Here is an 18,309-nt window from a genome sequence, read left to right as displayed (position 1 = left end):
ATTTATAAAATACCATCGTCTTGCTTTATCTTTGTAAAGATTCATTTTTATACATACAAATATAAAAAAAATTTTTTTATCAAAATTATTATCTTCGTAACGTTCTTTAATACCAGCACATAAAGCTCATTTAGAAAATCACCATTTATCTTCACGACTGTAATATTTAAAAAGTAAATTGAGTATTTCCAGAAAATTAAGCGCGGAAGAATATTTTCTAAATCAACTTCAACGGTTGAACGGAGGTTACTCGTGAACGTCTTCTTATAGACATTTTTTCAGCTCGTTTAACGTTTAACTCCAGTCGCAGCGTCTTTTGTAAATGGTTGGAATTCTTTCAAATATGGTATGGTTGGCATTTTTCAAGTATACTAACATTGTGTTAGGGCGTTCAGGCGGGAAAATTGCCCGAAAGAGGCTGAATTTAAGCCACAAATTATTTTTCGCAACCTTAGTTCTAACTATTCTCGCTGCTTATATATTCAAGGTCAAGTTTTCAGTATTTTTAGCTAACCGTTCGTTAGTTTTATTCATAATGAAAATATGTAGTCATAGATATTTATTTGATGCATAAACAGTAGCCGGCTAATGTAATTAGGTGTTATTTCCACGAATTCAATTTAAACTTTAGTTAAAAACATTCTGTAGGTACTCGTATCAAATTTGTATTTACACAAACAGAACATCGAGGGACAATAATACTTGAAACTTGGGATGAATAATTTTGCGCTCGATTTATGGCCTAATTAATTCTACATAAGTATTTGCATACATTAAAACGGTCCGAAATTATTAGAATTGCACAACCCTTAGAACTCGAATGTCCCTTGCGTTAGTCCATCGTTTCGTATAAGTTTTATCCCAGAGGGCTAATTAGAATAAAAGAGTGTTAAACTTTTAAATAACTGTTGGGAACGATTCCAAACGATATGCACACTCCGAGCCATTGCTGTTTACAATTATGAAAAAGAAAATCTAGTTTAACTTTACAAAACTTTCGCAATGCCAGGTATTATTAATATAACACCTAGGGTTTAATAAAGATGGCAAAAACTCATTCGTTCAATGGATACGCCAAAAAATTTTAATAAATCACATAAATGTGAACCTAACGTGCTTATCAAAATAAACATATTTTGTTTTATAAAAATTATAGTAGTTTTTTTGTTTCAGTGATGAATTGTTTATTTTGGAGCCTATAATATCAATAATACATTTTTCATTTCAATATAAAAATTCTATTGACTTGATTTTTTAGCCATACGTAAGTTAAGAACATTTATTATCTTTTTTTTTAGTAGCAGGCAGGGCACAGGTCGTAGAGTAAATCTGTCACCAAATCATTGAGAGGCCAGCGAGGATTATTTTTATTCTCCACCAAGATTTATTTCCCTTAGATTAGCATTCCTCTTATTTATGCTAATGTAATTTTAATGGCGCCAGCTTTTTCGACTAATTTCATTTTAGGAAAAACTTCCCGGATTTTGTTTTAAGTCTTGGCTTATTAAAACTGCTGTGACGATTGTGCTTTAATAAAATTTGAATTATCGGTTTAGTTAAGAATTAATTACATTCTTCGTAATTAAAAGGATTATGAGTCCGTAAAGATTCGTCTTTATAGCCGGAAAATAAGCTTCTAATTACGCAGCTATTTAATCTTATAATTCCTTTATTCGAGGCGATTATTTCAGCGTTGCGTCTTTTTTATCCGAGCCGAGGCCGTTGAATTACGGAGGACTTTCTTTCGTTTTTACGCAAAGTTTGTAGGCAAAGTTAACACGTCGACGTTTAAGTCACGAAGAGTGTATCGGAAAATTGGAATAGAAAGAAATTCTCTTAACGAAGGCTTTCTGAAACGAACACTAGCGTGCACTTTAGAGCTCTCACCGAGACATGTAATTGTTTATCGTGCGTCCATTACTTTCGGTTCGATTTGATTTTCTAACAAAGAGCGATTGTTGTGAGAAAATGTTAGCTACATTTGTGTGTTGGCTATACTTCTGTATATACGTATATATACGAGTATAAGGCATTAGTATAACCATGAGTGATTGAAGTCGATTCTCTTCATGCCTTTCACAAATAAATTTTCTTTGAATCTACAAATCACACTGTGATTACATGTAGGTTTTGATTTTTTTATTATAGACTAGCTTTCTGCCTGCGGCTTCGCCCGCGTTTTCAAAGAAAAACCCGCATAGTTCCCGTTCCCGTGGGATTTCCGGGATAAAACCTAGCCTATGTTACTCGTGGATAATGTAGCTTTCGAATGGTGAAAGAATTTTTAAAATCGGTCCAGTAGTTTATGAGCCTATTTTTTACAATCAAACAATCAAACTAACAAACAAACAAAGTTTTCCTCTTTAAAATATTAGTGTAGATATTAAATTCATTACTAAAATATATAAAGCTATAACTATAGTGAATAGTCTATAATACGTTTACTGGCAAACAATCATGATATTTTTATACTTTTATTGTGAAACAAACAGAAGACCTACACGATAGAAAAATGTATCAAATGAATGAACAGTATAATTATAAGAACTAAAAACAAAACCTACGCTTTTTGCCGAGGCGGACATCATAGTAATTTCATTCGTAATAAATTATTCGTACCGACTACTATTAGAAAAAGGCAAATTTGTTTAGTTTGTATCTCGGGGGTAAATAATCTATGAAACATTTGAGCCTATTTCGAACGTTCTACTTCTAAAAACGATAGCTTTGTGGAATGTATTGGCTATTTTTATCACAGTACATTTTATTTGACTTTAGTCTTGAGGAAAACCTTGTCCACGTGTACAAGTATCGGGTGTATAATGGAAAAATTGAACGAGATAGGTAAAAATAATAAGCACGTGTTTCTGGAGTAAGAATTTTTGTTAAAAATGGCCAGGCCATTAATTAATTTGTATCGACATAAGGATCAAAATGGTTTGAATAAATGATGTCAGTTTGGATTCGTTTGTACGTTTCGTCTTGAACAACGCATGGAAATGGTAAAACTAAACCCACGCAAATGCCTTCCTTATCTGTGGTCTCTATCATTCATAGTCTTCGTGGAGTTTGTAAAGACGGCTCGAGGGATCTTTTGCAAGTGTCAGTAAAATATGACATCTGCAATGAACGATCTGGCTTGGTGTATTTAGATCCTCGCCAGGCATATTATACTGATGTTGAACTACAAAACGATAGATTAATGGGAACCTTTACTAGCTGATAGCTCAATATACCTACTTAAAATTATAACATACGAAAAACTACGTTTGATTCACATGCGTGCTAGCGTATCGACAAGTAATATAATTAGTTATTTTATTAGTTTATGCAAACAACAATTGTTTCTGCGTGACATGATTGAGGACACATGCGAATTGTTCGTGTATGTAGGTATTTTGTTTCATAATAAAATATAATATTATCGTTTGGTCAAAACTTATATTTGTTTTTACGCCTTTTAATCTTTATATTTTTGAAGTTAAACTTCTTTAGGTACGTTGGGCGTAATATTTCACGGTCGCGTCATAGAGTCACGTCAGGCGTAAGGCAGGCAGGATTAAGGCAATGTTTTTTGTATCTTTGAATCTTGCCAAAGAAGTTTCACTTCTGACACGTCGAGTGCTCGGCACACACGCTCTTTTTTTCTATGATTGACACGTTGTCAGCGGTAACAAACAATATTATTAAAACGTATGATGAAAATTCACAAAATAATGTTATTGATATTTAATTAAAATTAATTTGAATGTGTACCTACATCCATACTTGTATGTTCGTACTTTAAATACGAAAGTGTGTATGTTTGTCTATAATTCACGTTGCAATGGAGCAATTGCATGATATAAGTTTTGTGTCTGATGATATTTAGGGGGCAAGAGAGTGACTTATTGTACTTTTTACCGCGTTTAACATCTGTATCACATCCATCAACATGTCACATCCATGGGAACATTGACCTTGCGGGCTGTGGGCAACATTTATAAGATTTAAAAACAACTATTTATACAATTAAACAAGTTTGAGATATTATATGGGTATAAGTAATATCACGCAAATATTTTTTTAAAGATTTAACATACTTATATTAAGTTTAACATTTATGTGACTTTCATATCTTTTTAATATATATAAATATCGTGTCACAATGTTTGTCTTCAATGGACTCCTAAACCACTTAACCGATTATAATAAAATTCGCACACCATGTCCAGTTCGATCCAACTTGAGAGATAGGATAGTTTAAATATCAAATCGTTTTAGAGAAAGCGGGCGAAGCCGCGGGCGGTAAGCTAGTAAATTATAAAATGTAAATCAAAGATATATCCCTCGATTTATATATTTTCATCATTCGCGTATTAAAATACCGTATCTAAAAACTGTAACTTATTGTAGGTACATTGATGCTATGATATATAAAAGAGCTAGATACGTTACCCGCTCTCTATTTTGGCAAGAAAAAACTCAGGTAAGTGCCCGAGTTTCACTTAGTCACGCACCATTCAGCGTCGTGGCTGGACGTTCTTTTTGTATTTTAATCGGCAGTTGTTATTACGAAGTACATGAGTGAGACATGTATTATGTCTCGTGCGTGAGAGTGAAAGAGAGAACAACTGTATTGGTGATAATGCGTTAGTAAGTAGGTATGTATTAAATATTAATTACGCTGTTTTTTAGTGCAATGATGTTGGCGTATGCCGCGTCTACTAGTATAATAGGTCATTGCATTGATGCTTAATAATAATTCAGAACTCCTACAGAGTTAGGATAAGCCAGAAATTGTTACTCCTAACGTTAAATTTATTCAAATATAGTATCGTTTTATTGTCTAAATATTATTGACTCTGTCGCTTTATACCTATGCTGAAATAAGTGGTACATACGAGCAAACTGTATGAATAAGGTCTTAAATCCACTATAAAGCTATTTTAATTGAAGGACTCGACATAATGAGACATAATATAAAATGGATAATTTAGTCCAGAAATATAAGACGCAGCAGACTCTACTTTTATTTGGGACATTGAAGATAATATTATAAAGCTGAAGATAGGAATAAAGCTTTTATTCTTGGCTTTCCGAGAACTTAAATTAAACTTATCATTTGACCTTTCATATAATTTTCTTGAAATTTTTTTGAAAAGTTAATAAATGCGTGCAAATTGTATTAAAATAAAAGTAGCGTATATTGCGAATGTGAGAAACCTTTCCTCTCATTATGTCGAGTCCTTCAATTAAAATAGCTTTATAGTGGATTTAAGACCTTATTCATACAGTTTGCTCGTATGTACCACTTATTTCAGCATAGGTATAAAGCGACAGAGTCAATAATATTTAGACAATAAAACGGTACTATATTTGAATAAATTTAACGTTAGGAGTAACAATTTCTGGCTTATCCTAACTCTATAGGAGTTCTGAATATTTATACAGTAGTAATTTAAGTGAATATAATTATCGTATTGAAAAAAGAAAGCTCCTACGATCAAACCTGCGGAGCAAGTAGGTGTTATTACTTATATGAATAAAAATATTAAAAATATGACGATCTAAGTCACAAAATTGCGCCGGTATTATAAACTGTAACTGGGTCAGTTTTATACGGAAAGAATAGCAAATTTAAATAATATGCAAATTTATATAACGTAGAATTATCAGATGGTTATATGTTACGGTTTGTACTGTATGCGGGCGATACACAATATTGTCTTAGTGTTTGTCCTACTGAATATATTAGATGAAGCTATAATTATTGCTCATATATTGCTTCATTTATATTTTAATGTATTTTAGTTTAATTTAGGTAGTCAATATTATTTTTATAACACGCGTACACATAAAACTGTATCTGTATAAATTTTTATTAATTACTGCTATAGAAACCAACCCATATTTTAAAAATTAAACATTCAGTTGGCAGCACACTAATATTTACTTACAAAATAGTTTCCACAATTACGATTTACAAACAAAAATCAAACAAACTTCAGCAATGTACGTTTCATTTTGTTTTCAACTCATATCTAATCAACAGGTCAGTACAGAGCTTTATTAATAACATGTCACAATTCACAGGTAATTATTGTAATGTGCTTGCTAATTTTATTTTAAATGAGACGAGACTCGCGTGCTGAAAGCTTTGACAAGCTCCCGCATGTATCCGCGCCGACCCGCGAAGCAATACTGAAACGGCATTGGACGACGTTTTCCAAAGGTGAGGATTTCGCCCGCTCTCGGCATTCATCGGCTACTTTCGAGTTTCACTCATCTCGATTCGATTGTAAGGAAAGAATTTCATATTTCACGAATAAGAACATTTCTTATTGAAAAGCTTTACTTAATATATTGAAAGGAAATCGACACAGCCTGAAAGAAATATAATACAGTAAATAGGTAGTAAAGTAATAAAAGTAAGAAAGCATATGGAAATGAATTGGTTTCAATACGGGAAATAAATTATTGCTTGTTATGTATTTTATTGTGATACTATTTATTTATAAAGTTGTGTTTTTAGTACGATTTAAGACATCCTTAACACATTTTTCATACTTATGTATATCAGACAGTTGCTTCATTATGTGGTTATTAATTTTACAGCATAATTAATTATGGTTTGAATTTTCTAAAACATGCAGATCAAACAATATATTTTTATGTTATTTTTGCGTACAATTTTGGTTTCTTCTATGTAAATTCCTTTCAAATCATAGCTTAGACCGTCGTCTGTCGGAGACGTAAGATTCACTGAGGTAAACAGTACAGATTTATTCAGAGAAAAAACGAACAGAAAACAATAATGTACAGTTCGTTTAACACGCTCTAGCATTCAACTCATTTCATATTCCAACAAAACAGTTTGTCGGAAATAGAACTGTTTTTGACTTAAGTTCATAGTGCAATGCTATGCGTATTATTGTAGTTTGACTGTCAGTTGTATGTAGTGTCTAGTTAATGAAGTTCTAAAATTACCTAGATCGATGGTTATGAAATTTTGAAAATAGTAAGATTTCGTCATTCTCGTCAGTTCGTCACTTCTAAAATAATATAAGAAATAAAAATTAATGTAATTTATACTAATATTATAAAGCTGAAGAATTTGTTTGTTTGAACGCGCTAATCTCAGGAACTACTGGTCCGATTTGAAAAATTATTTCCTGGTTAGATAGCCCATTCATCGAGGAAGGCTATAATTATATCATCACGCTAAGACCAACAGGAGCGGTGCCACGCGGGTGATACCGCAGAGCGCAGCTAGTAATAGATAAATCTAAACCCAATAAAAACCTAGATAGTTTAGGATTTCTAGAAATACCATACAACAAAGGTAAAAGCTTTAATCCTCACCAAAAGCACAACAAAGTAGCACTTTGTTATTCATTACATCTTCTATGAGCACAGTCTCACAAAACTTGTAGATATTTCAGAAGTTACACTACCACGTGATCGTGCCACACTGCAATGTTCGTCTTCTTTTACTTCTGTTTTTTACTTTCGGGTTTACTTGCATTACCTTTATAGGATTTCATATAAGAATGCATATTCAAAAAAAAAAAAATATACCGTAGTGATTGGTATTTGTTAAACACTTTTTTTATAAAACATGCTTTCGGAATATTCAAACAAACAATAATTATTGTTAGTCGTTACTATTTTTTCTCTCAAATTATTGTTATTTAATTGCCAAGAAATTTGATATGATAGAGTTTAAATCATGTCATAATCCATATTCTATAGAGCTATATTTTCAAACCACAAATTTCAATATTCCAATTCCAATTATTGAAACTACACGGATGTATCAAATTGTTACTAATATATTAATAATAATTAGTGAGTAGTATACGTAGAATTTAGAACAATTTTTACTTTAAGTAATTTCGTTTCTTTACAAATAATATAAATTATTTTTTCTTAATATTAGTCAATTATTATGTATCATTATTATGTATTCTCTGCTAACACTGAATTTAATTCGCTAGAATTCGAGTGAAATAAAACGAGTAATTTCTTTACCAGCACAGAGCAGGTTATACATGCAAAATAGTTTGTTTAGTGAGCTTTTGATCGTAAGATAGGAACGTGCCAGTCAAACAGCCAATACATACATTATCTTGGCAAGGGGTTTAGCGAGTAATTAAATTTGTTTGTTTGCGAAGGGTTATACAACATAAACAACACGGCGTTAAGCCAACACTAGCAAGTCATGGTACACAGTTTTATAATTTAAACTATGAGCACGAAAACATCCAGAAAATGATTTTTGAAATGTTATTAAGCTTCGCAAACGGTGTGGAATGGCCGTGTTGGTTTAGGTTATAATTTGCATGCTCATTGTTTCAATACTGACTAAGCTTATGAATATCTATTGGCGAAGTCTAGTCTTTGATAGATAATATTATTTTGAACTAGATTTCCGCCCGCGGCTTCGCCCGCGTTTGCAAAGGAAACCCGCATAGCTCCCGTTCCCGTGGGATTTCCGGGATAAAAACTATCCTTTGTGTTAATCCAAGTTACCCTCTATATGTGTGCTAAATTTCATTGTAATCGGTTCAGTAGTTTTTACGTGAAAAAGTAACAAACATCCATACAAACTTTCGCATTTAAAAAATTAGTAGGATAAAGTCGATCTTCAATTTTTTTTATTTTTTACCACTTTTTGTTTTAAGAAACGGTTTCGGTCGGATAGAGAATATTTCAAAGAAATACAAAATGAACATTTAATTTACAAAATCAATCATCCGATAGGATTTCATTACGATTTATTGAGTATACTATTTATTATTTAATTCAAAACTTCAACAATAGATAACTTTAATTCACAGATAAATGTATAAAATAAATCACAAAGGTACGTGCTGCAAATATAGTAAACCATGATATAATTAAATCAATACGCCAATATGCTTAAATTGTTATATTATAGTAACCAACAAAAGAAGTTTTAAGTTAAAAATTAGCTCTATTCTCTTTGTCTTTCGCATAAACAATGACAATTATTCGCGAAGATTAATGCCGGTTACAAGCAGATATCATGAAAAGTGAGTTTAACGAATTTGTAACAGTAATAAATTATGAGATATAATATTAGGCAGAGAAACAGCTTTGCGTAGCTTGAAGAGATAAGGCACGCCCGGGCGAGCCAGTTAACGTCCTTCAGCAGTACTCAAATCATAGACCTATCTCAATGTCAGATGGACAGTTTTTAAATGTTAATTAATATTAAGGAAAAACGTTTGTTTATGTTTGTAGGTTACGTAATATGAAAGTGTAACGTGGTAGCTGAATGTTGCGTCATTTCCACTTAATTTTATCGAATTTATGATTGCTTTTTGTTTATTAGAAATATTTTTATTACACTACTAACTATGTGTAATGTGTGTTAAAAATAGTCTTTTATTTATGTAACAAATTTATATTTAATAAATAAAACATTGGGTTGGTTGGGTTCTGGAGTATTTCACACGTGATTACAAAATATCTTTTTAACCGACTTCAAAAAAAGGAGGAGGTTATCAATTCGGCCGGTATGTTTTTTTTTATGTATTAACTCCGATTGCTCCGAGGTTTCAGAACCGATTTACATGATTCTTTTTTTTTCGACGCGGGATAGTGTCGAATTGGTCTTATAAAAATTTTATTCGGATAGGTCCAATAGTTTTTATTTTATGAGCATTTTTGTCTGTATTTGTAAATGTTGCAAGTGCAAGTTTGAAGTCGGTTGTTTTTAACGCAGTTATCACTTGTGTTCTCTCTAGAAGCTTATATACTTTATATTCACCTGGGATTGAACCAAGATCATCGTTCTCTATACAACAACAAGCACTACGTCAAAGGGGCAGATATTGTTAAATGGGAATATCAATCTGACTGACAGCCTTGTTTCGTTTGCAGTTGCATCTCTATTGTACGGACTATTGTACGCCTAGTTTCTACATAATTTTATCCCAACCTTTTATGATAGAGCTTTTGTGATAAGTAATAGAAAAAATTACGATGTGATTATCATCTCTAAAAGTATAGTGAAAATAATACTAAACAATAATTAAAGCATTATTATTGAATAGTATTTGAAAATACTCTACCTGTGACCACGTTAGCTTTACCTAAAACATCGAAATATACAGCATAGTGTCGCGTTAAAAGTATTTAATTTCATATACTCATTCGAAATCACATCACATATTATTAAAAATGCTTAACACATTATTGAATCAATGAAATCACTAACGCAGTGTTTCAAAAATCAACATACAGAGCTCGTAGCACAGCGCTACGCAGCGTAGCGTGTTTACATCGTTTATGGCTACGCCTAATTTTTCCCACGTGCTACCACTGGGTGAAATATCGTTCCCTCGAGTTAGAACTACGGGGCCCGATTTTTCCCCAGGGACGCGTTTCTGTTTATCCAACAGGAGATAATGTTCAGCCCTTCGTATGATCTGTTTTTGCTCAGACTTTGATTTATGTTCATGTTGTAGCTTTTACAATATTAAAGCTGTTTTGTGGTTTAAACTATAAAGCCAGTTTATATGTCTTGTTCATCTTTAATTATTTTATTTTAAAGACCTTATTTATATTCTAGAATCAACATGGAAAGAAAAATATAAAATTGGATAAAATCTTTCAAAAGACTGGGTACAAAATTTAAAAAACATATCTCTCTCTATTTTACAAGAAAAATAGAGGTAATTTACTAAACGTCTGATAAAAAAGTTCGGAGCGAAATGTGCAGCGAATCAATACAAAGGACATTCTTGAATTTAAATTGTTCGAATGTCGCTCTCAACCTATTTTTACCGCTATCCGTTTTCTTTTAGAATTAACCCTAGCGCTCTCAATCAGAAAAACTGCGCGATACAGTTTTGTAAAAAACGCTCTTTAATTCGCTTATAGCTTTCAGATGTGCATGTAGTTGCTTTTAGGTTTTGCCACAGGGTTTTGCATTTGTTCTGAAAGTATTCACTTGCTTTTTGTGCACGTAGACAACCTATTGACAATAGGGAAATGACTAATATTTTTGTCTATTCCATGCGTAGTCGTAAGTTTTTTATAAAAAAATAATAATGAAGTTAATCATCGTTAAATATAAATTTGACGTATTTATATTATTTTTCTAGTCTTGCAATTTGGAATTCGAGAATGTATTTTTTGCAGTAGGTACGTGCACTAGAATGAAGGTGAGGGTTATAACCAGAAAGTAGAATTTCGACTACTAAAGAACTTCTATAGATATGAAATAGCACAGATTATTAATTATAATAAAAAAATAACTTTTAACTTTTAAGGAAATGTTCAAATTTTAAAACGCGTAAGGTAAGTTTGCTCTCATGAGCAAATCTCTTTTGATAAAACAGAGTTGTTTATAAACCCAGCTACTGCTATCAGCTAAAACAAAAACAATCGTTTTAACTTATTATTAATCAACTTTCAATTTTAATTAAAATCATATAGTATCAAACAGTTTTAAACGTAATAAACTTAACAGACATGAAACATGAAGCAAGCCACAATAATACAGTACACAATGTTTAATTTATGTTAGTATTGTATAAAGTAATTCTGTCGGAGTTGCTAAAATAAGCATTAATGTTTACCGCAATAGAGCCACTGTTTCAGAGGCCTCATCTACTAGGACTCATGTTTCATCCTTTGTGAGATTTTGGCTAAGTAATTTAATCTGATGCTTGAGTTATAATTATTTTTGAATAATTAATTTTAATAACATAACCTAAGCATTCCGGACAATAGATTTTAAGTTAGATAATATTATTTCAATTTATACAAGCATACCAAACAATGCAACAGTATTTAACGTAAGTGAATACTATATATTATTTTGCATAAGAATAATAGATAATAAATTATTCAATAATTTTATGGGGAACATGAAAAATAAAATCAGCAAACAACACAGCGTTATATGACAAACAACGGAATTATATTGAAGACCTTGTCAGGGGATCTTCGTTATGGAATTTTGCATGGAAAAATTGTGACTCTACAACACACAAACACATAAAATTTATACAAATATTAAAGCTGAAGAGTTTGTTTGCTTGCTTGTACGCGCTAATTAACAGGAACCACGGGCTCGATTTATTAAATTATTTCATTTATCGAGGAAGACTTTGGCCTATGTACTGTAAATAATATCATCACCCCAAGACTAATACAGTTCAACGCGGGGCACAGCTTGTTATTAATAAATATATATTTTTTTAAGTTTAAAAACGACAACATCAGTAAAAGAACAAGCTAATTCTTTCCATACGTGAATAAACGGCCGTAAATATACATGAAATTTAACGACACTTCGAGTGCAACTATTGAGTGTATGCGAGCGAGGGTCGTGCTTTATCGCGCTGGTACCGGAGTGGAGGGCCCTCGTGCACACTGGACAAGACGCCTTTGATTCAGCTAAATCAACTGTATCATATTAACCGCCTCTTCATCGTGCGAGGTGCAATCTGGGACGCACTATAGAGTTGTAAATAGAGAGGTGAATGACTTGTAGAGGGTTTTTATTTATGAAAAACATTAAATATAAAGTGACGCACAAAATGTTGTTGTACTTAATTTGAGGGCTTATAATCTGCATCGTTATTGTTATCATTGTAGGATAACATTATTATTAAAAAAATATGTGGAAGAGAAGTAAACAAATATATTTTCACATTCGTAATATTAGAAAGGATTATACGCACAGAGTAAATTAATTAAAGTATTAAATACTTTTGTTACTGTTAATAGGACACCGGGAATAGATTCACTTTCATAATACAGGTTTGGCCTAGATAGGAAGCCCTAGAATCGTAACTATATGTTTGTATTCATAAATAAAACAGTTTAATTAATTTATAGCGTTAACAAATATAAATACACAATTACGTCTTACAAATGTTTGTACGTATATTTCATTATATTATCAAGTTTAATGATTAAAAATTGATTTAAAGAGTTTAAAGTATCAAGGCATCTATGCATAATTTTTATGTTGTCCCCAAAAAAGTATAGCATTTATAAAAATTAAATTGTGTATAATGTAAAGTATAACGTAAACTCTTTCTATCATTTTTCACTAGTACTTACGATTTCAATGTTACTTCTAAACTTAAAGTTTGAAATTAGTATTCATAGAGAGATACTCGCAATAGAAATAATATTATATTGTCGAGTTTAAGCAAAGCTCTAACCACTATCACGACAATACAATAACAGATTTGAACCCGTTGTAAAGTTCAAGAGATTACTCAAATATATACACAACACAACAAACTTTCTCACTTTAACTATATTATTTACTTGAGTTAAATTACGTTTATTTACAAAATGTATGAAAATACGAAAAACATTGATTATTATCTGTATTTACTTCTTTAAAAGTATACAACAACATCCTTCGAAGATATTTTAGTTGAACTTTTCTATTTAGTTGTACCATCTCCTTTAAACATTTTTCATCGCAAGTTTTAAAGTGATAGGGCTCGTTTTTATGACTTTGCAGAGAGCACATCACACGCTTATATAGAAACTTTGAAATTTTGTTGGTGGTCCATAAATAATGAACATACCATTTTTGTTTTTATCTTAGATAATGATTTAATTTTAGAGAGAGAAAAATGATATTCATTCTAATATTTAATCATTTCTAGTTTTTCATTACTTGATGTTGTATTTACAATTGTACAACTTAGTACAATAATATAAAACAGGAACAATTTAATTTGTATCAAAAATTTTGAAATGAATATCTGGTTGTTCTCTCCGGGACTAAACAACGGAGTGAAATAATACTTCGTAATTGCTAAGTTTTAACTTCATCAACGTCCAAATAATCCGATAAAGCTGGCAGCATGTCTCGGCATTAATTCGGGATAGCTGACTTTCTTCCAAATACTTCAGATTGTACAAAATAACTCTAAGTTTAGATAAAGGGTAGAAGGTGTAGTTAAGTGTATCAGGTTCTCTCGTAATTTAATTACAATTTCAGAAAGGGAATTTCACAAATGACTTTACGCGTGATGTATTTACGAAGACCTAATAGTAACAGAAAATTGAGCCGCTTTGTTGAAACTTTGAGCGAAACAATTTATCGAACATTACGTTTCATTTCAACTCTACATATGCTGCAACTTTATAATTGTTTCACGTTTTAGGAAATTAAATAAACGCCCGTGAAAGTTTTAATTATTTCTTCATTTATTCATGGGTGTAAACGGAATTGTTCAGAAAATTGTTTCGGTCTGTTTCTGGAATTGTATTCGGTGAGAAGTTTTAAACTTAGAAGCGACCAAGATTTATTATATTTTTTAAATAATGTACCGCTATTAAACTTAAGGTATTTCGTTTTTACAGACTCATTAAATTCATTGCGGTAATAAATACATCGAAATACATGATGCTCTACAAAAGTTCTAAAAGGCAATGCAGTCACAACAAAGGTCACACGGTAGACAGTAGTAATTCGGGACATTCTTAAAAATACAATGTCTAAGATAAAAGAAACGGTACAAAGACGCAAAATTTAGATAACACAAGTTAATAAACGGAACTTGTAATCTCAGAGTTCGGTGGTAAAAATGCCTATTGTCATAATATAAAACAGAGCGGCTGAATAAAGCCACCGCCCCGCCGACACTTTCATAAGACACTTCCACCATAAGAAATCCAATTTAACTTTGTCGCCGAACAAAATGCTCCAATAGAAATAATTTCGTCAAGGACGACCAACAGCTGTACAATTCAATCAGAGACTTGTGTTTTTTCTCGCTACCGTATTTCCTACGCGCCGTAAAGTTGGTTGGCGTTGTCAATACTTTTAACACCTGTACGATCGATTTTATGACTCCGCTTTGAAGCTATTTCGCAAATGACGGTTTTGCTTTCGATTGAAGCTATTATTTGGGGCGCTTCAGTGTGATGTTTTATTTTTAGAGATTTCACGATGTTATATTCAGAGAATTTGTTTATAGTAAAATTATAAAAATAGGTAAACTGTAGGGCTTCTTCGTTTATTTCTTTGTAATTTTGTATATTAGCCTTCATATATGTCAAGAGATCTATCAAGATCAGAGGTGAATGAATATTTATCTTCCTATTTTAGACTCAACTATAATTTTATCAATGTTTTAAAATTATTTGTAGAAAGCTACAGTAAAAGTTAAACTAAGCTATATAACACGAAATAAATTACAAAGTTAAATTCTGCCCAATCAATCATACACGTGCAAAACCACTTATATTTTCAGGAATAAATCACGGTATTTTATATTTTTATTACTGAGTAACAATATACAGTTTTACAACCAGTTTTATTGGTTTTACAAACGTGACTGTGGCTAGCGCTGCAGGAAATACCGCTTTGCAATTACAACCATCAAAGAGAAAATATTAGGAATAAAAAAATACACGTTGACCAATTTTTCTTTGTCGATGATTTCCTTCTATTGCTTTTTTAATCAAAAAACATGGTACTAAAAAATAAAAATCACCGATTTTGTGACTGCAAAAATTTGTGAATTTTTTTCTTGTTGTGATTGAGTTCGTTTCGGGGAAACGTCGATAGATTTATATATTATATAATATAGACGTATACTGCAGATATCATGTATCATACATTATGTAAAATATAAGTTACACTAATTATTGTCAGTCCTTCGTCACTCTATTGTTTTTTGGTACAACATGGTATTAATATTGTATGTTATTTGGTGATAAAAATCGTGCACTAGAAATATAAATACGCTTGTCAGCAAAACTTCAACTGTCATAGGATACCGAAATATCATTCCTATAGATTCACTTTCATAAAGCCAATGAAACAAAGCATTTTTCGTCTACTGCTTCATAGCTCTATGGGTAGTTTTGTATTGAGTTTCGAACAAAAAGCTTATACATGGTTACCCTACTCGCAGGTGCACTTTTAACTTTGCTGGATCGCGCAAACACGTTTGACAAAATAATATTTTACGTGATGCAGTCTTGTTTTTAGATAGTATAAGACTTTTTTTATTATAATCAATTATTCACGCAAAACACGGTTAATAAACTCGCATAAAATCAAATACAAGAAAATACTATTCACGGATTGTTTTACGTTTATTTTACGATTGATGTTGACTGTATTATACAATTAAAACATTTTTAAAACATTCACAATTAAATTATATACAGCAGTTGTTCATATAGGTTTCTTATCTAAAAGCCTGTTATTAAATGTTTTTATATCAATTCCATAAGGTGTATCTTTTTGGTGTCTTCACTAACATACATACCTACTTATAACTATGTGATAAGGAGTGCCGTACATTATCGGAATTCTGGATCTGAGCCAGAGGAAAGGTAAATTAAGATTGGTCAAATTTATGTGTGAAGTATTACACCTTCTTAGTGGGCTATAATATATTTTATTGCTTACCAGCCGCTTAGTAAATTACAGGCTCAGAAAAGATGTACCATTCGAATGGTATTATATGTATTTTTAATCATTCAAGTTTTTGAGATAATTCGTTATTCATTATAATATTCGTTTAGACAACATATTTCAAATCACATTTAAATTTCAATCACCACATCCAAAACCATCAAATATTTTGATTATTGATTTTTAAATACATTTTTCCATAATGCCTAAAGTTCTATTTAGAAAATAACCCCAAGCTTTTCGTCCCCTTACACCCTTCGCCCTCGAGGCAATGAAAAGCTACAAACGACACACTCGCTACAACAAATCTTTGACAAGTTGACGCGTTATTGAAAATAAAAAATGAAAATACATATCATCGTTCATGATGACGCGTTATTTTTACTGCGTGGAATTGTAGATATACTGAGGGGGACAATATAACAATGAAAATAAAATTACATGGGCGAGATATAAACAAGCGGTAAAAATGTTTTTTTCCTGTCTGTTATTTTTTTTTGTTAACAGTTATAATTTGACAATAAAATTTGAATGTATAATAATGTAATAATATATTTTTTTTCTTTTTAATAACCATTTATATCTTTCTTTCTTCTTTACATTGTTTCCATATTGTATAAATGCTACCATTCCATTAGTATAATTCGAAAATGATTTATAATATTTGCCTCAACCGAGATGCGAAGTGAAACAGTTGCCGTAGCAACCTAATAGAAATTTGAAGGCGGAGAAGCTCCTAGTCATTATGCAAAATATTTGCTCCAATGGGCATTTTAACTGTAGACATAGCGTCAAATTTGATTTATTTAAATTGCGTTTGTGGGTCGGCCAAGGCAAATGTTATCAAAGTGTCTTTGAGTCAGGCCGACGATGAGGACTTCCGGAACCGTTACACTCTGTTGAATTTTACAGCGATCTTGTTATTTGTACCCCGACGGGTATCGTTAACTGCCACGAGATTTTGACAAATTAGCTTTGGATTTGGTCCGATAACCTAGTTAGTTATTTGGCCCTCACTAGAAATGTGACAGCTAATTTAATTGGTATCGATTTTAATGAACGCCGTTCACTTTGATGTCTTTGAATATTGGGTTTCGTTTTGGGTACGTTTTCAAGGCTTTTTGAGTTTAAACATTGTTATACGAGCCGGTAAACATTTAATGCCATTAAATATAACGTATTTATCACCAACCTTTCTATAAAATCCATTTTTAATAAATGTTTATTATATATTGTTTGTATTTTGGGGGGCGCTAATGCTCGCGTCCGTAGGTGTTAACACTTGATTCCCTACACGTGCCCCCCGGGTTGTGCAAAACGAGCATTCTTATTCTGGTGGGAGACTTTATGTCGTGGCTAGTTACCACCCACCTGACGACGCCATGCCGCCAAGCGATGATGTTCGCAGCGTTGTCGTGTTCCGGTGTGAGGTCTGGTGAAACCAATTGGGATGATAAATGTATAGGATAATTTGCTTTACGTCTATGAGTCGAATCCAGTGGCATAGTATTTCGTCGCCGGGTGTCTAGATGTGGAGGGTAGCGGGATCCGAAGAAACGGTTAACCGCTGGCCGACCGCAGGTTGTAGGGGGCCCAATTAGCGGGTTAGCCACCCGTGAAAGGCTGCCCCGCCGCCTGTGTATAATCCTGAGTTGGCTCCAACGTGCCGGTTGGCGACCGGACGAGAGGACCCGTTGGCGATATTCAGGGGGTTTCGGGCGTCCCCGCAGTCTCCAATCTAGACTCCCATAAGTGTACAAATCTTTGCTTACTTAGGAGGCACTATTCGTGAAGCCTAATCCAATTACTATTTGTCTCCCCGCCTATTCTTCGTCCATTCCAAATAAAAACATGAAAAAGGTCCATAAAAGTAGTAAGTTTCCTCA

General features: G+C 32.3%; 1 protein-coding gene across 3 annotated transcripts in view; it reads right to left on the bottom strand.

Moving 5' to 3' along the window:
• LOC123699460 (hemicentin-1-like) overlaps window positions 1–6,160 on the bottom strand; it is a 65,978-nt gene extending 59,818 nt beyond the window's left edge. For all 3 annotated transcript variants that reach the window (XM_045646398.1, XM_045646399.1, XM_045646400.1), the window contains exon 1: window positions 5,940–6,160. The gene's annotated coding sequence lies outside the window, so the exon portion shown is untranslated. The remainder of the gene's footprint in view (window positions 1–5,939) is intronic.
• Window positions 6,161–18,309: the final 12,149 nt, after the last annotated feature.

The sequence above is a fragment of the Colias croceus genome, chromosome 18 (assembly GCF_905220415.1).
Source record: "Colias croceus chromosome 18, ilColCroc2.1".
Taxonomy (NCBI): Eukaryota; Metazoa; Arthropoda; class Insecta; order Lepidoptera; family Pieridae; genus Colias; species Colias croceus.
Note: the sequence above shows the minus strand (reverse complement) of the source record. Positions and strands in the feature narration are given on the sequence as shown.